The 19,823-nt window shown below is 35.3% G+C and overlaps 1 long non-coding RNA gene across 2 annotated transcripts; it reads right to left on the bottom strand.

The window, feature by feature from the left end:
• Positions 1-559: 559 nt before the first annotated feature.
• LOC136841378 (uncharacterized) lies at positions 560-15,893 on the bottom strand. 2 transcript variants are annotated; one of them, XR_010853928.1, is made up of 5 exons: positions 15,827-15,893; positions 10,055-11,345; positions 9,779-9,864; positions 9,445-9,588; positions 560-4,779 (listed from the first exon to the last, which is right to left on the bottom strand). It is a non-coding gene; the product is annotated as an uncharacterized lncRNA (long non-coding RNA). The 2 variants fall into 2 exon arrangements; XR_010853927.1 differs by lacking the exons at positions 10,055-11,345; positions 15,827-15,893 and having other exon boundaries at positions 9,779-10,015.
• Between the last annotated feature and the right edge of the window lie 3,930 nt (positions 15,894-19,823).

Below are 19,823 nucleotides of genomic sequence, written 5' to 3'. Positions count from 1 at the left end.
CAACACATCTATAAGAACAATATTAAGCCACTAGAATTTGAATAAAGCACCACTGAGATTCCATTCATTAAATGCTTCTTATATGTACGCGTGAATAAAGTTAATAATATCAATGTGGATGGAATGCTATTCAGACACTCCTATCATCACCCTAACTGCATTAATGGCTCAGCACGAGCAAGCATAACCAGTAAGAAAATGCTCTGAATAGTCGTGTGTTTGGCACTACAATCAACTTGGATACAAAGAGCAGCAGTCAGTGACCTGTCTCAGATTGCAACTGCCTGACCTTTCATAAATTTAGAGCCATCTATACATAATTAAGTTATTTCCTGCATTATCTATAGACCAACCAACAAAACATAGTTGAAACATTATGTCCTATGACCCTCATAATTACAAAAATCATTTCCTTAACATAACAAGACCCCAGGCAATGTTAAGTGTCACAGAAGCTAGTGCCAAAGAAAACTCATCATCTGATCCATTTTCCTCAATCATGAATAACTTACCATCAAAATACTGCCCAATGCCAAAAAAATAAAAGTAAAAAAACAACTAAATCAGGCAAAAACTGAATGCATAATGCAATAAAAAAACACCAATAAATACAAGCAAATCAACAGACTATATATTTGCCAAAAATCAAGGAGTAAATTCATTCACATAATGCACACCTCACAGAGGCATTCCCAACTTCCCTTGTCGACAGACATTGAAAAACTACAAAATTTCAAAAAACAAATATGATGATGATCTGCTACCCTTCATGACATTACAGTATGTACTTCAACACGGAATCTATTTGTCATCTACTTACAGACATACTGTAAGTACAAACAACAAGGTTTCCAATTTAAAAGTTCATATCTTAAGAAATCTACCCAGAAGACACAAAGGTTCCATGCAAACATTGTAAAAATTACATTAATAATGACCACTCTAGCACTAAGCTGTCTGTTATGGAGAGCAAGTCAACTTTACTCACAATTAGGCAAGTAGAAACATAAATATGTGACTTGGTCAAGTTACATATGAAACTCATGATTTTCCTCAAGTCACACATGTCCAAGTTTACCATTGGTTCTGAGACATTTCAAATACATCTGAGAATTTGGGTTCAGCCAAATAATGCACTCTTTACCAGTAAACTAACACTTCATCAGTACGGTCTTAAGCTATAATCATCTTAAGATTAGGTTCCTTAGCTGGTTTGCTTACTTATTCCATTTAAAATTAACCAACTGCAAGTTGTCCATGTAACAAATTTCTTCCAGTGACAAATAACACAGAGCTGCCATACACTAATCATCTCCATTAACAGAAGAATACACAACACCATACCTGGCATGAGACTAGTTCAAGTATCATTTATGACGTATGTACAATATCTGGTAGCAGGACAGCAAGGAAGGTCCACTGGCATGGCAAGCAATTCAGTATCCTAAGGCCAGCCCCTTGATGTATATCTTTGTTCTTTCCAGTTACAGTACATAACAATTACAGTATCAAACCTGGAAGAGAACTTCAGCTGAAGGTTCAAAACAACAACAATTATAAAGGTTACAATATGAATTTTCTTATGACATAAGCCTAGAACCATGGATAACCCACAATAATAATAAATTCTCAAATTATTTATCATGTTTCACAATCAAAACATATCTCTCTGGCCTTTTAAAATGTTATCAAACTAATATAACTAATATTATACTTTCAAAGTTAATTTATTTTACAAACCATTATGCTACTTCAGCTAAATAATATCACCCTGTCAACCTGCTTAACCCATCTTAATTGTTTAAAGATTTCTACCTCATAAGTTGAATATTGGGTAAAGCATCTGTTTTACTTCCTAGACTTTTCATATACTGAAACAAAATGCTTTCCATCAAAAACTTTTTGTCTCTAACTGTACCTTGCAGAATAAAGAGCAAACAACACCAAAAAGTATAAATTATATCTAGCAATTCATTCACTTTTCACATTTCACACTGCCTGAAAGTACTATAACTTCAGAATGATCCAGTTAAAAAAAAAATTATAATTCTAATTCCTTGTTTTCTCTGTGGATATGCAAAAAGAGTCAAGTAACACATTATACAAAAGCACAGAGGTTAACTTAAGAGGCAAATTTCTCCACCTTACATCGTTATTGTTACCATACATTTCATTATCACTAAACTTATGTCAATATAAATACAGCAGCAACAAAACATGGCCTATCCAGAATAGTTTCTTCTTAAATGACAGGTCAAAACTACAGGACCAGAAGTTTGAAGTTTAAGAAGTTAGACAATTAACTGGGAAAATAACAAACAGAAAAGGGGAAATGTAGACAGAAATGAAGGGTCCTACAATAAAACTCACTGTACTGATCAAAACTAAGAAGATAAGGAACATACTGGTGGCACGAATTCTTACTTAAAGCTGGAAATGGAAAGGGGTCACAAACATGTCCAAACTTATGTGAAAGAATCACAACTAGTTTCTTTGCAAAGAAGTAGTTCTCTTTTATAATAACCTAATTACAGAGCATGTACCTGTATAATAACTTGACATACATATATATATAAAACAATTTAAAAGTTGTACCATACGACAGAAGTGACCAAACTGATTGACTCTAAGAGGATTTTACAAATAAATATGTCTATACAGTCAATTACATTCAAATAGTTTATAAGCAATCTCAGCTAAACGGCTATAATACACTATCCTACATCAAAATTAACAAAGAAATTCTTACTGAATTTTAACATAAAATGAAGAGTTCAAGAACAAAACTGAAAATACTGCAAATTTTCAACATTAATCTGTAAACCAACTGATCTGCAGGAGCCTGAATCCCTTTCTCTTAATATAAAGCTAAGCAAGCATCATAAGAACAAAATAAAACAAAAACATTCTAGGATAAGAAATGTTTAAAAGTCGTTTTCAAACAACGTAATGCGACCTACCATGAAACCACTAATATTTCTCATGGATACTAAGCTTATAATCTTACTGACAATTCAACAGTGGTTTTGGCAGACAAAGTGAATCTGAGTTTTTGGGTTTAAACTAGTGAAACGGTAGTTAGAAAAACTTCAAACTTTGAAGACCTCATACGTTCGGGGGAAAGCTGACTTGGCAGCCTATAGTTTATTGTCTTATCTGGTATGTTGACCACAATAAAATTTTGAAATTAGAGTGGTTGAAAGAAAAGCACTGAGTATGAAAAAATATTCATACCCATCTAGCTAGCTGTCACAATTACCTTAATATCAACTGACTGTTCAAGTTTCTGGTATGACTCTTGGACTGTATTTGAACATGAACTTTTGTACTGCTTAGAACTTGCCGAGGACATAAATGAACCGTAAGGCCTCACAATGATTGTATTTTATGTGCATGAAGTAGAACTGTAAATTAAAAATGACAAAAGAAATGGAAGTACTGAACTAAGGCGGGATAGTCAATGTTATACTGACTGAGTCATAAAACTCTGGGAACTACAATCACCTGATTAACACCTGTTCATATGCACAAATTATAGTTTGAATGCTCATGAAGTGTTTAACCATGATGAAAACAAAGCTCTGGCTTTTTAAAGGAAGAAAATAAATATACAATGACTCTTGGCATCCAAGCCACTTAAATCATGAAGACTCTTCCCATCAATGAAACAAAAGCAAAGCTGGATATAAATGGGAAAATTCAGTAAGTACACAACTGCCCTTCAAGATAAGTTCTGGCCAAAAGGACCTACTGCCTTCACCTAAGACATTATTAAAACGGGACTCCTGTCACCCCAGCATAAGGACTTCAAAGCTTCAAAAGAATGCCAAGTTTCTATTGAACACTATAAGGAAACTACTATAAATCAGGGCAACTATATGAAGAATAATGTTTTGATGCTTTCCTTTGATGAACAACTTATGAAACACCTCTTCAATCAACAATCTATATGTATTCTAATGAAATATGTTAAGATAAATAATTTTTGAATTAAGTTTGCTACATTGTCTTGCTTCCTTTGTTTATTACACTAAATATAGGTTTTAAATTGTGTGACAAAAGACATCAAGGTAGAGCACTCATATAGATAAGATTACAGACAGAAACATCTATCTTTATTTATAATATCAATCAACTCAGAAAAATCTCAAGCCACTACACTACTAGGACAAAAGGCAAATTACCCAATTATGCACTTAGTATGAGCTTCTAACTGACAGTGTACTGAAAGCTGACCGAGCGAGTAAACGTTCTTGTTTCTTGTGACAACTCTGACTTGTCTTTCTTAGACTGTTTGTACAGAAGGCATATACAGTACACAATACATACCATACGTAAAGAAAGTACAAGTAAGAAATGAGGAATAAAGAAATTACATAATAAATAAGCTTAAAAAAGTCACCAGCACCAAGAACTCACAACAGAAGATCAAGAGAAAGAGACAAGACCATGTGTCAAGGCTTGGATGCTGGAGGAGAAAAAATAAACGAATGAAATAGCCAATCAATATAGATCTACAGCCAACATGTTCCACGAGAATACATCAGTCAGTCCACAAGCCAAATAAAGTTTTACAAGAGTGCCTTTTAAACAGTAAACAAAAAACTAACATGCATTCAGCCTTACATGCATACACATTTGTACATAAACAGCTCAAACATGCCAATTTCAAAACTAGAACAATAAAAAGCTTTAACAATAAAGTACTCTGTTTCTTGCTTTGGTGTAATTTAGCCTTCACGGATGAATTACTGGGAAATAAGTAAATGGGCCTGTAATCTGAAACAAAAAAATAGCTGTTCTTAGTACTTCAGTGCTATTGCACACATATGAAAATAACTGTGTTGGATAAAATATTTTAATTACTTAAAACTTTACCAAAGTAGTTGTTTACAACCATATACTGTACTCATAAAATATATGCCACAGTTTCATGATAGCCTTTCATAATAATCTACTGACCAAACAAGATGAATATTAGAAACATCACACTTCTATACTTTTTGATACAGCTGTTCATGTAAATTATCTAAAATAATATATCAAATTATAAATAATGGAGTACGAACAGTTCTTGCTTCTAATCTAAAGTAATATATAAAAGAAAAGTGTGTAAACTAAAATTTAAATAAAGCAAGTACAACAACCAAGAACAATTCAATTTTCAAATTATGAACAACTAGAACAAAACGAGTTATAAATATTTGAAATTCAAGAAACTGAATACAATAGTAAGTACACTATATTACTATACATATGGCATAAAAGTAAATATATAGCTGGGGGATTAATTTTATAAAACAATATGTAGGAAAAATAAAGAAAAAACTGGTGATTTTACACATTTCAAAATAACACAAGCCCAACTAGAAACTATAAATCTCCCTCTCTTCAAAGCTGGGTCAATGAAGCTGGACTATTTGGACTATACAGCACCATAAATGGCTGCCAGGGTGACTCAGTAAAAAACTGCATATCTCTCAGTTAGTGACACTATCACCTACAGGTAATATGGAATCAGTATCACAAAAAACACATTGAAATATGTTTATCAAATCCTTATTTCACAATATACAAGCCAAAGCTCATTTAATGCAGTCAGTGCTAATGATAGTTTCTGATAAAAGCAGGAACGCATTCAATTTCAATTAAATCACTGTCTACAGCTACATAGCTAGCACTATAACAACCTCACACAGAAAATGAACACCTTAACAATACGTCACTGGAAAGTCAATTTAAAGCATTATGAAAAAAGAACTGGATGGAAAATTTGTTTGTATACAATAGAACAAAATAAAAGTTGTAAAAATTTTCCAAATACAGTAATATATATGATACTTATATATAAGACAAATAGTGCATCAAAGTCTGAAAGAATTAACTCACTAGTGATGAGAGCAGCATCCTGCTAACCATGTAACTGACTAATTTTCTCCCTTTTATATTTGTACTTCAATTATTTGTTATTTTTATTACTGTTATAATATTTCAATGTACTATCATGTTATTATAATGTTTCAATATAGTAGTATGATAAAATATGCAAATGATATGTAGGTAATTATTCCAATACTACTAAATTATGTAGCCTTTTTTGGTATTCATTTCTTTGTGATACCTTTCAAAGCATGGAGTAAAGCAACACCTTTTTTGTTATTCAGTACGGAAATCTTTATTACAAACTTTGAATGCTTGCCTTTGGTGAAAAATTTCATCTGGAAAAGCCTCAAATAAAAAAAAATTTACTTGGCAGTCTGTAGAAAATGAGAATTTATTATCTCCAACAAAAGTTTCAGAGCATCGACTTTTTATTTACTATATAAATCTTTAATGGACTTCCATTTGCAAATTTTATCACATTTTCTGTTTACTCACACCATCTCTTGTGCTTGACAAATCTGCTTTCTCCTCTATCTTTTCTTGTGATTCATGATCATCTCTGATAAAACTTGAAGTTACATAATTACCTACAGTAGATTTGTCCATATCTAAGATATAATAAACATCACCATACTCACTGCTGTCACTATCAGAAATATCTGATTTCCCACCAGATTTCCTACTCATCCTCCCCTTCAGGTGGATGGAACTTTACTGAAAGAGTCTGAAGCTTTAACTTTTCTAGGTGAAACTTTTGACTCACATCTAACTTTTGAGAAACGTCTGATGAAAGTTTCAGCAAATGCCACGAGAAAGTTAGGTATTGTTCGTAAGACCTCATATATTTATAAGTGATAAAATCAATGCAACCTGTTTTAGGTCATTTGTGCCTCCTTTACTAGAATACTGTTCTCCAGTGTGGATGCCTGCTTCTGCCAGTGATTTATCTCTTTTAGACAGAGTAGTTCGTGGTGGTAGGTTTCTGTTTCCTAATAGTGGCAATTATGACTTGGACCATCAGTGCATGGTCTCTTGCTTGTCACTTTTTCATAACCTGTATTTCAACAGATCTTTCACATTCACAATTGATCCCTGATCCCCTTTACCTGCCATGAACAACCAGATCTGTTGAACAGCAGCACCAATATGCAATAAATGTGCCTCACTGTTAAATTTCTCAGTTCGAGAGGTCCTTTATTCCTCACACTGTTGGAATGTGGAACAGCCTCCATGAGGATGTTGTGCAACTGGAATTCGGAAGTTCAAGCAAAGATGCAATGCATTACTACCCTAATACTATTCTCCTTGAATTTTAATAATTTTTATCTATTTATTAATTTATTTCTTTCCTTTTTTTAATGAGTGGGATCTCTTCCTTTTAAATTTCCCTTTACCTCCTCTTACTACCTAATGAACACCATATTCTTTGAAAGCTTGCATTTCAAGTCAATGTCCCCTGTGGGCTTGTTCCATACGAATAGGTTTCATCTTCTGAATTAATAATAATAATATCTGACACTCCAGACATCTACTATCATTGTCATTTTCGAATAAAAGCCTCTGTACTACTTCTTCATCAAGAGAAACATCTTCACTTTTCCTGAGATTATCCTGTAAGTTGGAAATCAAATCTTGCCATTTGTTGCTAGAATATAGACAAAAGCCCCTTAAAATGACAAAGGAAATGCATTATCTCTTAAGAGCTGCCTAACTAGAACCAAAAGAAGATGACTGAGGGGATCAGTCCCACGTCATGGACGAAACCTTTAGATGACTAAGGAGGTCAGTCCCACACAGCAAAAGGGTTAAGCATGTATTTACTAAACTGTAGTATATACAGTATAGTGAATTAATGGAATACATAACATTCCTTCAACTTAAAACAAAGTACCTGTCGCATCAAATGTCATTTGGATTTTGATATATAACTGACTTGACTTTTCCTGTACTGTATAAAACAAAAGTTGGATTTCTACCGAGATAAAATATCTGAACAGAAAGAAGTGCATCATAACACAGATGTTTCCCAAAAGAATTTGTTCTTTAAACACAAAGTTGCTGGAAAAACCCTAGAATGTTCAACATCAGCAACTCTCACCATTACAGAGTATGACATAAGAACTACAACAATGAGAAGAGTTGTGAGGAAAAGTTTGAGGTGAAGGCCAATTACAGCAAAAGAAGTCTGATGTGAGGTTTAAGGAGACAAAAGTGCGAAGCAAGGCAAGTAAGGAGAGTCAAAGGAAAGGCCCAGAAGTACAGTACAGTAATCATGTCTCTAACAGCCTTAAGCTGATTCTTCATAAAACACCTTAGTTTCAAGTTCAGACAAGCTGGAAGGAAAGGACATGAAGTTTTGAGGAAGAACCAGCTGTCTCCTGTAATTCTGCCAAAGACTGACAAACAGCAGTTTAAGGAGACAAAAGTACAAAGCAAGGCAAGTATGTAAGGAGAGGTCAAAGGAAAGGACTAGAAGTACTATGATCATGAATGTAGCAGCCTTAAGCTGATTCTTCATAAAACACCTTAGTTTCAAGTTCAGACAAGCTGGAAGGAAAAGACATGAAGTTTTGAGGAATACTACAGAGAAGAGAGGATATTGTGGATGACCCTCTCAGCCTTTTCATTTTGGATAGGTCTTAGAAAGCATATCTTCTTTTAAAAGCTATTTCCTGTAATTCTGGCAAAGACTGTCAAACAGCACTTTAAAACTACTGCAATGATTCCTCCAGCCCAATGGACAGATTTTGATAGAATCTGTCTCAATGAAGGCCATAAATTGTTTACTTTGTCATCTTGCAAGGTCTACACACTTCATGTTCAAGGAACATGTGAGTGAAAAAGAATGAGAAAAAAGAATTGGTCAGGTGAGAGCTGGCTACCCAATTGAATTCTCAAGCCATTAAAAGCCTGGCTATGAAAAAAATAAAGCTCTATAGTTTACATTTTTGTAGCTGATGGTAAATATCCAGTCTATACCATTGAGGCCAATCCCAATAGGTGGAAACTCACACTGCTCACTATACCCACCAGGTTTCAATTCAAATACATAAGCCAATTAAAAGCAAGACTGAAACCTCACTGATATCAGCTACAGATATTTACTTCAATAAGGCAATAGTTCATACTGTCATTCATACAAATACAATTCTTGAATATTTGTAACTTGTATCCCTATTTCATTTTTGATAAAGTTATTAATTCTCTATGTTACCGGTAATTAGCTCAAAATTCTAATACTCATTAAAAATCAATTCAATATACTGTATATATAAGCTCCAAACCCATCAAATGGTTTTTCATTGCTTACATAATTAGTGATTTAAGAGGCACAATAATTTGATAATTGTATGGTTTTTCATTGCTTACATAAAATGAAAGCAATGAAAAACCATACAATTATCAAATTATTGTGCCTCTTAAATCACTAACAACACACTCTTGTCATTCAAAGTAAGGTGTGTGAATTAGAGGTGACAAAATAACTGCCATCAAGCAACTGAAGGCAAAAGAGAGATTGAACTGACTACAAAAATAAAAAACTTAAGATCATCAACATACCTGTCCAAAATAAGAAGAAACGCTGTGCATAGCTTCAGTAAATCACTTGCATTTAAAGCATGTTGATAATGTTGTATCACTTGCAGGAATAAAGCTGTGGCCAAGAACAGTGAGACTTGGATTTGGTGACCCCAAAAACCACAGCTGATGGTGAAATGGATAATCTTAATACACTTACAACTCACTAATCAACTGTAATGCACCCATAATCAGTTTGGCCATCAGAGAAGTTGCAAATAAATTTCAGACAAAAAAATAATATACTGTATGCCATATTAAAGAGCAGTTAAATTTAGTCTATAAAAATAAAATCCCAAGGTCAATATAAACTTACCTCTTCAGAGTGAAAAGTACATCTGTGCAAAGGCCTCAGTACTAAATCACTTGGCTTTAAAGCAGGTACTTTAAGTTCTACAATACCTGTGGACATACAACTTCAGACATCAGCAGCAACAAGTTTTCAATTTACTGATCCTAAAGACCACGCCTAAAGGTGGAAAGACTATTTTTATTATAACTTTTAGTACAAGGCATATACTGTACAGTGTATATGATTGTGAAAAGCATAAGATTTACAAATCTAAGGAAGACTGGAAAATACTTTGCTTACCTTCAGACGTCCATTATTATGTGAATAATAATTGCTTCTCAGGTCTCAGAATGTAGTCTAAGTGGGTACACTTAGCTATTCTTGCATTTCCAAACTTCCAATCTTGCTTCAGGATATTTGTTTATATCATAAATTTATCTTGCTTGCTGACAAAAGATTTACGTTACGTAACATATGGTGTATGCTTTTTTGTTGCTTTTAAAAAGAGTGTTTTTCACTTCATAACTTCCTTGAAACTGCAACTTAATGCCAATTTTTTTTACCATGCTCTCCATTTGTAGATTTTTGTTTTCTAATAACATCAGCAATGCTATTATTGTGCTCCAGTGGAAAAAATTATTCACATATATTCCATTTTCCTAACAGCAAAACTGACTGACACAAAATTCAGTTCTGCACTGATACACATCTACCCACACTGACAACTCATTTGCTGCTACAGTATAGCTATGACACAGACAGTGAGAATGGGGCATACAAATTTCATTTTAAGGACAAAGTATGTTCAATTTACATCCAGTAAACAAGCAAAGACAATAGACTTTGCACATGTCATCTTCTGATCATATTCATCTAATAACTCACCTTTTGGTTTACTTTACGACTTAAGAGTTTAAAATTGATTCTGATCATTCAATGAAGCAATCATGAATTCCCAAGCTGGTGAAAGGTCCAAATACCTGTCATAATATGCAGTTAACCCTACTAATAAAGGTATCTACTAAACTTGTTAACCTAAGAAAGATATTACTGATGACTGGCTCAGCCATTACATTTCTTAGCTATTTTTTTAATTTTCTCATAATCATGTAGATACTAAACGTGTTTAAGCAATACCGCTCAATAGATATATAGGTCATCCTGCTAGAACTCTTGCCTCTATTCCTTCTTCTGCTTCATCTTTATGGTCTACCATGTTATCCAGCAAGAAAATATTCTCCATGTTATAAAAATCAAACTAATAAAGTACGTTATCACAGGACAGCTCATCATCCTGGGACAAAGTTTCAAGGGAAGGCCTCCTTAAAGTAGAGACATCTTTGTAGGCAAGCAACCTCAAAGGACACTGGTCATATTTATCAGACCTATGAAGATCACCCAATCAGCAGGTCCTTACAAATACTGTGTTAATAACACATACAAATCACACAGGGTGCTAGACTATTTTCAGTGGTCTTGCATTAAAACTGTGCAAACTAGGCTCCAGTTTTGACTTCCACTGATGTGTTACCTTTAAGAAATTAACCCTTGACTCATTGGTGACTTCATTCCTGTTCTCATTTAGAGAGACCTGAAAGTCAAAGAGAGAGAAAAATTATGAATATGTGTACTTCCTACCCTTACTCTGTGATTAACAATGCTCTTAATGTCAAGCACAAAATTATATAATACAGTACCTGGAATCAATAGCTGCTCAACCCACATAAAGCTTCTAGAGCAATATACACATTACAGTACTTAAGTACTTAACACTTTTGCTTCTACAACAAAATCAAATAAGAATACCTTAACCACAGAGCATTAAAAATTGCAAATATGTTCAATTTACCCTTTGTCAAATGATGCGTTGTCAACCACGAAAGCTATGGAAAAATCCAACATGCAGAAAACCCAACAACATATGGCAAGAATCAATGGAAATAAAAGATAAAACTAGCAACAGTAATCTCTAGAAACTACAAGAAGTATAGAAATTTACATTACAGAACACAAATATGTTTTACTAACACAGCAGTATAGAAATAATAATGAATACAAAAACTTTAATACATTTCAACTTCTCACCACTACAAGCCTGTTACTGTTACCATTAATAATTCCATTACACCTGGCCAAAAGTGGTAAACACCAAACTGATGGTGGTAAAAACATGTAGTACTGAAGTATGCAAAAATGGGTGAAGCCTCCCTTGGTAAGAGTGAAGGGGTGGGGAGGAGGGAACTCTTATTAAAAGTAATAGTACTTAAAAAGTGTTCATTAACTCCAGAACTAAGAACCTATTTCTTTTAGCATTGGCATACACCACTTTAAAACATTAGGATGTCTGTGTCATCTGGCTAGAGATCATAGCAAAGTTTCCATCATGTAAATGAACTTAATTTAGGTCCCCACCTAACTATGTCAAGTACAGGCTTTGTAAGCATACTTAGTGACTAATTTTAAGGTAAGTGTTCTGAAGTCATCAGGTCCCCACTTCTCAAACCTCACAGAATTTGCAAATGGTAAGATTGTGATTTCAATGCAAACTGCATATCTTCTTGCTAATTCTTAGTTAGTTTTCACTTTAATTGCCAAAAATATTTTATTGTGTAATGCAATAATACAAATACAGGCGGTCCCCGGTTTACGACAGGGGTTCCGTTCTTGAGCCGCGTCATAACCCGAAAATCGTCGTAAGCCGGAAAATCGTCGAAAATCGTCAAAAATCATAAGAAAACCTTACTTTTAATGCTCTGGGTGCATTGAAAACGACGTAAACTGCATTATTATTGAGTTTTACATCAAAAAACCTTCAAATTATGATTATTCTGCCGTTTTGGGGCCATATTTCTTCCGTCGGATCGCAACGCGTCGTAACCCCGGAACATGCGTCGTAAGCCGGGAAATAATTTCTGATGAATATATTTAGTGATTTGTCGTAACCGGAACGTCGTAAGCCGGAACTGTCGTAAACCGGGGACTGCCTGTACTAGACATTACGACATTTAGCGATTTGTCAACACATGCATACACCAACTGACACATGCATACACCAACTGTGACAAGGAGACTGAATATACATGTGACTGATGCAATATGTGATACACCTACATTAATTAAATTTTGACGCTTTTGGCTCAAGATGACACTTCTCAACTTTTTGGCCTATATGTTCATTCAAGTGATTGCAAGCACTAATTCCTCCCTATATACTAAATAAATTATACTGTTATCACATTACTTGAAGATTCACAAGCCACTTATCAGCTGTTAGTTCACATGTTTATGGACATCACCTATTTGGTTCGGTATATCTTTATTTTATACTGTTATCATATTTTGGACTTGAAAATACCATTTTCCAATGTTTTAATGTGCACTCTGAACATTTCTGACACTTGCTTTGTTAAAATATGACAATTTTTAGAGGCAGTAGACCCATCCTTATATCCTCCACTTTTGGGGGCTACAGTGGGAAAGCAGGGTTATTATGTAGAGGAAAACACAAAATGAGTGAAATACAAGGATGGGTTTAACCTAACAAGTTGACTTCTTACTTAGACAGGGAAGGGGGAAGGAAGCCTTACCTAGCCCAGGACCCCTTGCTTAACCTAACCTAGGGGCTGCATCCTTACCTAGCACTAGGCCCCAACCCCTAACCTGACCTAACTTGGATGTAAAGTCCTTACCTTGGCCTAGACACCCAACTAACCTAACCTAGGGCACAGCAAATGGAATAATGGATAATAATATGGTTGCAACCTAAGCAACCCTAACCTAAGGTACCAGGCCCTTATTCTAGTGCATGATCTTAGTTTGAAATCATTCCATAAACTTACCGTAATCTGAGTGGCAACAATCAATGGGATTGATATACCTTTATTTCACTTGTTGTGTGTTTTCCGACACAAGAAAACCCCACTTTCCCACTGTGGTCCCCAAAATTGTATGACATAAGGGCAGATTCCACCATTTCTAAAAGTACAGTACTCATTTGCTAATGAAACAACTGTCAGGAAAAGGATAGCTTTGAGTCCAAAATATGAAAACTTTAAAGTACAAAAATACCAAAATAAAGTACAATTATTTCACTATACTGAAAGGTATTGACCAGTATTTGGTGTTGCAATACCTTGCAACCTTTCTTCACATAACTCACAATGAACAATAAAGTATTAAACTCCCTGTAGTAATTGTTACATGCACGTCTTTGTAGATTTCTGTTATACAAAATAAAGTTTCTGCTAGGCTATGGAGCAATTTTTAGCGTATTTTACGTTAGTAGAATGCAAATATTAATTTGGGTGCAATTCTCATGGTTCCTAGGCTATGTGTTTGGGCCACTGTACCATCACATAAATACCTAGACTATCCATAATACTTTTCTGTCCGTTTATTTGTACAGTGCGCATTTTCTTCCTAAATGGGATAAACTGAATACTACTGCCATAGCCTGACTCCCACCAGTTGACGACTGGAATATTTATTGGTTTTTGGTTAGGTTTTTGTTCTTATTTTTGTCTTTTGGTTATGTTTATGATATTTACTGTCTTTGGTTTAAGTTTTTATGCTTTTTATGCTAAGTGTAAAGGGGAAGGCCGCACGAAGTTATCGTTTATTATTAGGCTAAAATTTTTTGGTCAAACATCATATTAAAGCCCATATAGACTTCAGCAGTACAGGGGAGATAATCTGAGAAAACTATCAAGACAATCAGCCCCTTTGAGATTGAAGGAAAAATATAGGCAAAATACAGTGAGTTTCTAATTATCACAGTAAATGTCTCAAGTTATCTCATCTGTACTGCATTATATACATAATTTTCTACATCATTCAAGTGAAATGGGTATTTCTAAGTACAGTAATAACTCCGCACGGACTGTATGGAACGGTTCAGCGAATATGAAAGTCATTAGGGGGCCATATGTTCAAGAAGGGACTGGCTAAGGAAGTCTATTATATAAGGAACCATACCAACCTAATGTACCCTGACCTAACCTAGTAGGCTGTGTTACTTAACAAGGGGGAGGAACCCCGGTAAAGGAAACCACTTTTTATCAAAAGTTCCCCTATAACACTGTGCATGTGTGATAGCATTCCAGGATGGCCAGCGTACAAAAACGCAATTAGTTCTGAGGCTAATTACAGGTTAATTACAGTTGACCGACAAAAAATAATGGTAAATTCTTGATAAGAAACAAAAATACTATAGGAAAAGTCAATTTTAAAGGAAATACCCAACGCGGAGATAATGCTTAGCTCTACCGAAAAATCATATAGAAACGTAATCAGACATGCAAGTGAAGCCTATAGGATATTTGAACCTAGAACAAATTGTAAGTCAGGCGAGAGACATTTGTACACTGTGCACCAACACTATACAACAAAATACCGCCTGAAGTGAAGATCATACAAGAAGAAAGCAAATTTTAAAAAGAACTAAACTCCTATTCTGCAGGACTACGATATTGACGAGAAAACACTAAAAGACAATTATAAAATATAAGAAGCACCTTATTTTGAAAATGTACAAAGGCCCACCAGAGGAGGGTTCTACATAAAACCATACAAAGTGAAACAAAGTGAAACGATACAGATTATCTGTGTGGCCGTCTCCTTTACATTTATCATTTTTTCTTCCATCCGAATGGAGCTGCTACTAAAAACGGCGCCCAGTTGGCGTGTAAATTGGTGGTTACTGAGCAGAAGGGCGCTAAATTATGAGATATATATATAGCAGCGCTTTGATTTTGAATAGCCAATAATATCTTGCACAACTCTTCTGGAGTTTTACCAAATGGTTTTAGTAAGAAAGCTAATCAAGATCCTCTTAAACTCTGCTCATTGCCAGGTCATATTAGTTAAATTACATTTTAACCACTTAGCCTATAACCTAACATGTAGGCTACAGCTTGACAGGTTCAAGCTAGGGGTCTGGGCCTACATTCCATAGGCCTATATGCTCTCTGTCCAGTCTATAAAACAAATAACGTCATACTTATTTGATTGATAATCAATCTCACTTACTAACACTGCGTAATATGCAAAAAAAAAAAAAAAAGTTTCGCTTACAAGACCGGTCTACGTCCGCGACTCCGTCTCCGTATGGATCAATAAATGTTAAACGAACTTAGCGAAGATATTATAACGACAGCCATATATCACTGTTGTAACGGCTCCCCCTTGAAACTTCAAATGTATCTGCCTATAATAGTACAATTTTTTTTCTTTTCGAAAATTACGTTGAACAGCTTTGATTTCTTTTCTTTCGGCTATGTTCTACGAGTAAGAGATTTCCACATACTAATTTTAAGATGTCATCTGCTTGGTTTTAGTGGCCATTTGACCTTCAGGGTTTGTAAATAGTACGCAAATAATGAGAGAGAGAGAGAGAGAGAGAGAGAGAGAGAGAGAGAGAGAGAGAGAGAGAGAGAGAGAGAGAGAGAATTCTAATTCTCTTACCTATATAGAAAAAAAAATTGTCAAAATTGTTCTTTGTAAACAACTCACAGACACAGAAAACGGGGGAGGAGGAAAAGGAGGAAGAATAAAGGAAAGAAGAACCTAAAAGGTACAAAGTATAACAAATAAGAATTTTAAAAAGATATGAATTCTTTACCTAATACAGCAACGTAGCTGTCCGCCAGGGTGTTACCGCAGTAACGGCGAGGCGAAGCTATGTCAAATATATGTTGAAACCTCATCATATTTTCTTACCGACGTAAACTTACCAGGTGGAAAATTGCTTAGGCAATAAAATACAAGACGGCTCTGAATTCGATTAAGTCGCTTACGGAACCCCCTGAGGGAGGGGGGTTATAGCCTATATTTGTCCTATATTTTACAGAATTTTCGTTTGAGAAACCATGACAAATGCTTTCGAAAGAGGCCGAAGAAAATTCGTTTTCAGCCTCTGGTTTTCGGTTGATTTCACATCTGTATTTTAATGCATTGAGTGTAATGTATTGGGGTGCTATTATTATTATTATTATTATTATTATTATTATTATTATTATTATTATTATTATTATTATTAGATTAGGCTTCCATAGAAGCTAGAGAAGAAGAGTGAAGTTCAAATACAAATGTCGTTGCTCACAGCTTAAATGAGTCCTTCATAACTAGGCATTTAAATGCTTATTTAAAAATTACTCATTTAAGCTGCGAGCAACAGTATTTGTATTTGAATGTTACTCTTCTTCTCTAGCTTCTATGGAAGCTTGGTCAAATAATATAATAATAATAATAACACTCCTATACATTTTACTCAATGCATTAACATTCACGCATAATTACTCCAACACACCATTTATACCTACGTTGGCAACAACTTTGACAAAGACGACTGTTCATCTAATAACATGTTAAGAAGATTCTCTCTCTCTCTCTCTCTCTCTCTCTCTCTCTCTCTCTCTCTCTCTCTCTCTCAAATTATTCCCCTCCCATCTAATCATCCCATGCTTTCGAAGGCATCACAGATGGTGACTGTGGAAGGCTCCAGATAACTAACCTGATTAAGGCAAGAATTGTGCATTCGCTGGGGAGGGATGGGATGCAGACCTTGTAGGAAGAAGTTGGGGGGGGGGGTGGAGACTGGGAAGAGAACCCTATTCATGCACCTTACCGTAGATGCAGGCTAATGAAGGGACCGGAAGGAAACTAAAATCAAAATTAGGATTTTCCATCTTGACAGGAATCTGTTTTTTTTTTTGAAGGGGGTGGGGAAGGTGGGATGAAGTTACCTGTTAGCGAATGGACCTATCAGGGAACTCAAGATTTTCCCCGCTGCGCAGTTAATCACTCTGTATATGTTTGGAAACAACTGAAAGAATATTTTTCTGTCCTCGATTATGATTTAATTCTTCCATGTCTTAATCATGAAAATTATTCTTTCATGAACAGATTACTGCATAATTGTTTATTTTTCTGCGGCAATGCAAATTGAATTTTAATTGTGAAAAAGGAAAAAGTTCTGCCTCAAAATACCAAGTCTTGATAAGAATGAATCTTCAGCGAATTACTATTAATGACGCTAAATAGTCTGGGTTTTTCTTTCTCTCTCACGCTCATTCAAGTGTCTTCCTCTGCTGGCATGATAGTCACAGACTTTTCTAATCTTCCGCTGTTCCGGTGGGCATCTCACATATTGACTCTCGTATACTTCAGACAAACAATCTGATTAGGCCAAGAGGCGAGCTTGTAATGGGACCCTCTAGGGATGGCAAGATTAGGAGATGGGGGGGGGGGGGAATCAATCTTAAGGTGGTAGGAGTCCATGCAACCTGCTGAGGGCGTAGTGCAATCAAAGTTCTGATTTTTGGGTAAAAACCTGAACTCAAAATTGTGATTTTTCTACTTGATGGCAATCCAACTTGAAAGCAAATTATTTTGTTTACCTAGTCCTACTTGCTGCGCTGTTTCTGTAAGGAAAGGGATGAAGTTGACTGTTCATGGAGGTGCGTTCTAGAGAATCACTTATTAGATATTAAGTAAAAGAGGTCTTATATCCGACTGAATCTGATACGAGTGTGAAAGAGGGGAGTGCCTTTAGCGCGCATCTTGCAACTTACTTCCCGTCAGTTGCCACATTCCACTTCTGACTTTAAGTCAATGTCATCTACTTATTTATTGCCTTCTTTGGTCATTGCTCTCCAGAGCTTGCAGTCTATCTGGAGCTGTGCATATTCACCTGAGACTTTATGCCTGTCAGACTTTCCTATCCCACACATACTGAGTCAATCATAAATGTGAAGTGCCAGATCTGACCAGTCCGTCGTACCATACATTTTTAAAACTTGAATGTTTCCACTTCCCTCCGTGTTTCTCGATTGTGTAAATTTTCTCGGCCCGAAGAAAAAAATTTTTCTCACCTGAGCAGGTAAATCTGCTATTTTTTTTCTCTTTCTCTCTGATGGGGGAATGACTGAGTAGAACTGCGTCTCGGTTCCTTTAAAGAAAGACACACTTTGTGTTTTAGAGAAATTTTCTTGTGTAAATGCTGAACTCGTTCAGCTTCCCTTTTACTTGTAGTGAAGGGCCCATTGGAAATGTCACCTCCTGACTGCCCCAGGCACGAGGAGCTGGAGAAAAGAATGAGAAAGGAGAAAGGAATGATAGAGACTTCCGAGGTTTGGGATTTTTCAATCTTTTCCCAGACCCAAGAAGACAGGCTCAGAAGTCTTGTAATATTTAGAAAGTTTGTGGAGGCAAAACCTACAGGATACTTTAGCAAGCAAACGCACAGTCTTTTTCACTTGGCAATTTAAACGCAAGTAAAGGTTGCTGTATACTTTAGTCCGTACTGAAAGTAGAATTCACATTTCCAGTCCGTTCTGGAACAATCCCAAGATTTACTGAGCTTATTAAGGATTTACTGCTTCCATTTTTAGACTAGTTGAAGACTCACATTTTAGCAGATCAATAATTCCTTATCGAACCAGAAACTCAATATTTCTTAATACAGAAGCCATTGGAATTAATATTACTTAGCACCAGGATCAAATTCATCTAATCCATCCTAAAGTGGAAGGGGAGAGGAGAGAGAGAGAGAGAGAGAGAGAGAGAGAGAGAGAGAGAGAGAGAGAACGTCTATTACAGGGAAGGGGAGACTTTCTCGTTAGGATCAGTTTTAACAATCTCATTTCATTAGTATTCTAACAGATGTCAGAAACGTGACTATGAGCAGCTATATTGGCTTCTCCTTTTTCGTCTGCCTAGTCTGCAATTGCTTTAACCTGTTCATTTATTTCACATTTTCCAAGAGGATTTATGTAGAATATAGCGAGAAACCTGTTTGTCTCTTTTACATCCCATATTTAACAGTATTCATTTGTTTGAATAATGATTTATTTAAGAGAATTGAATTGACAGGATATACTGCTTTTTAAATCTAATGCTGAGTTTTTTGTTGACATCAAAAACTCAGAATTTTATTCATTGCTCCTGTTGCCTAAGTAGGATTCCCCAATTTTAAAACCGTTTTCTGCTGCTGTCTCGGACAGTTCGATAATATTCTTCCTTTCTTTGTTCATTTGCGAAGGATCTGAAAAACATGCCGGTTAACTTACGG

Source organism: Macrobrachium rosenbergii, chromosome 9, assembly GCF_040412425.1.
Source record: "Macrobrachium rosenbergii isolate ZJJX-2024 chromosome 9, ASM4041242v1, whole genome shotgun sequence".
Taxonomy (NCBI): Eukaryota; Metazoa; Arthropoda; class Malacostraca; order Decapoda; family Palaemonidae; genus Macrobrachium; species Macrobrachium rosenbergii.
Note: the sequence above shows the minus strand (reverse complement) of the source record. Positions and strands in the feature narration are given on the sequence as shown.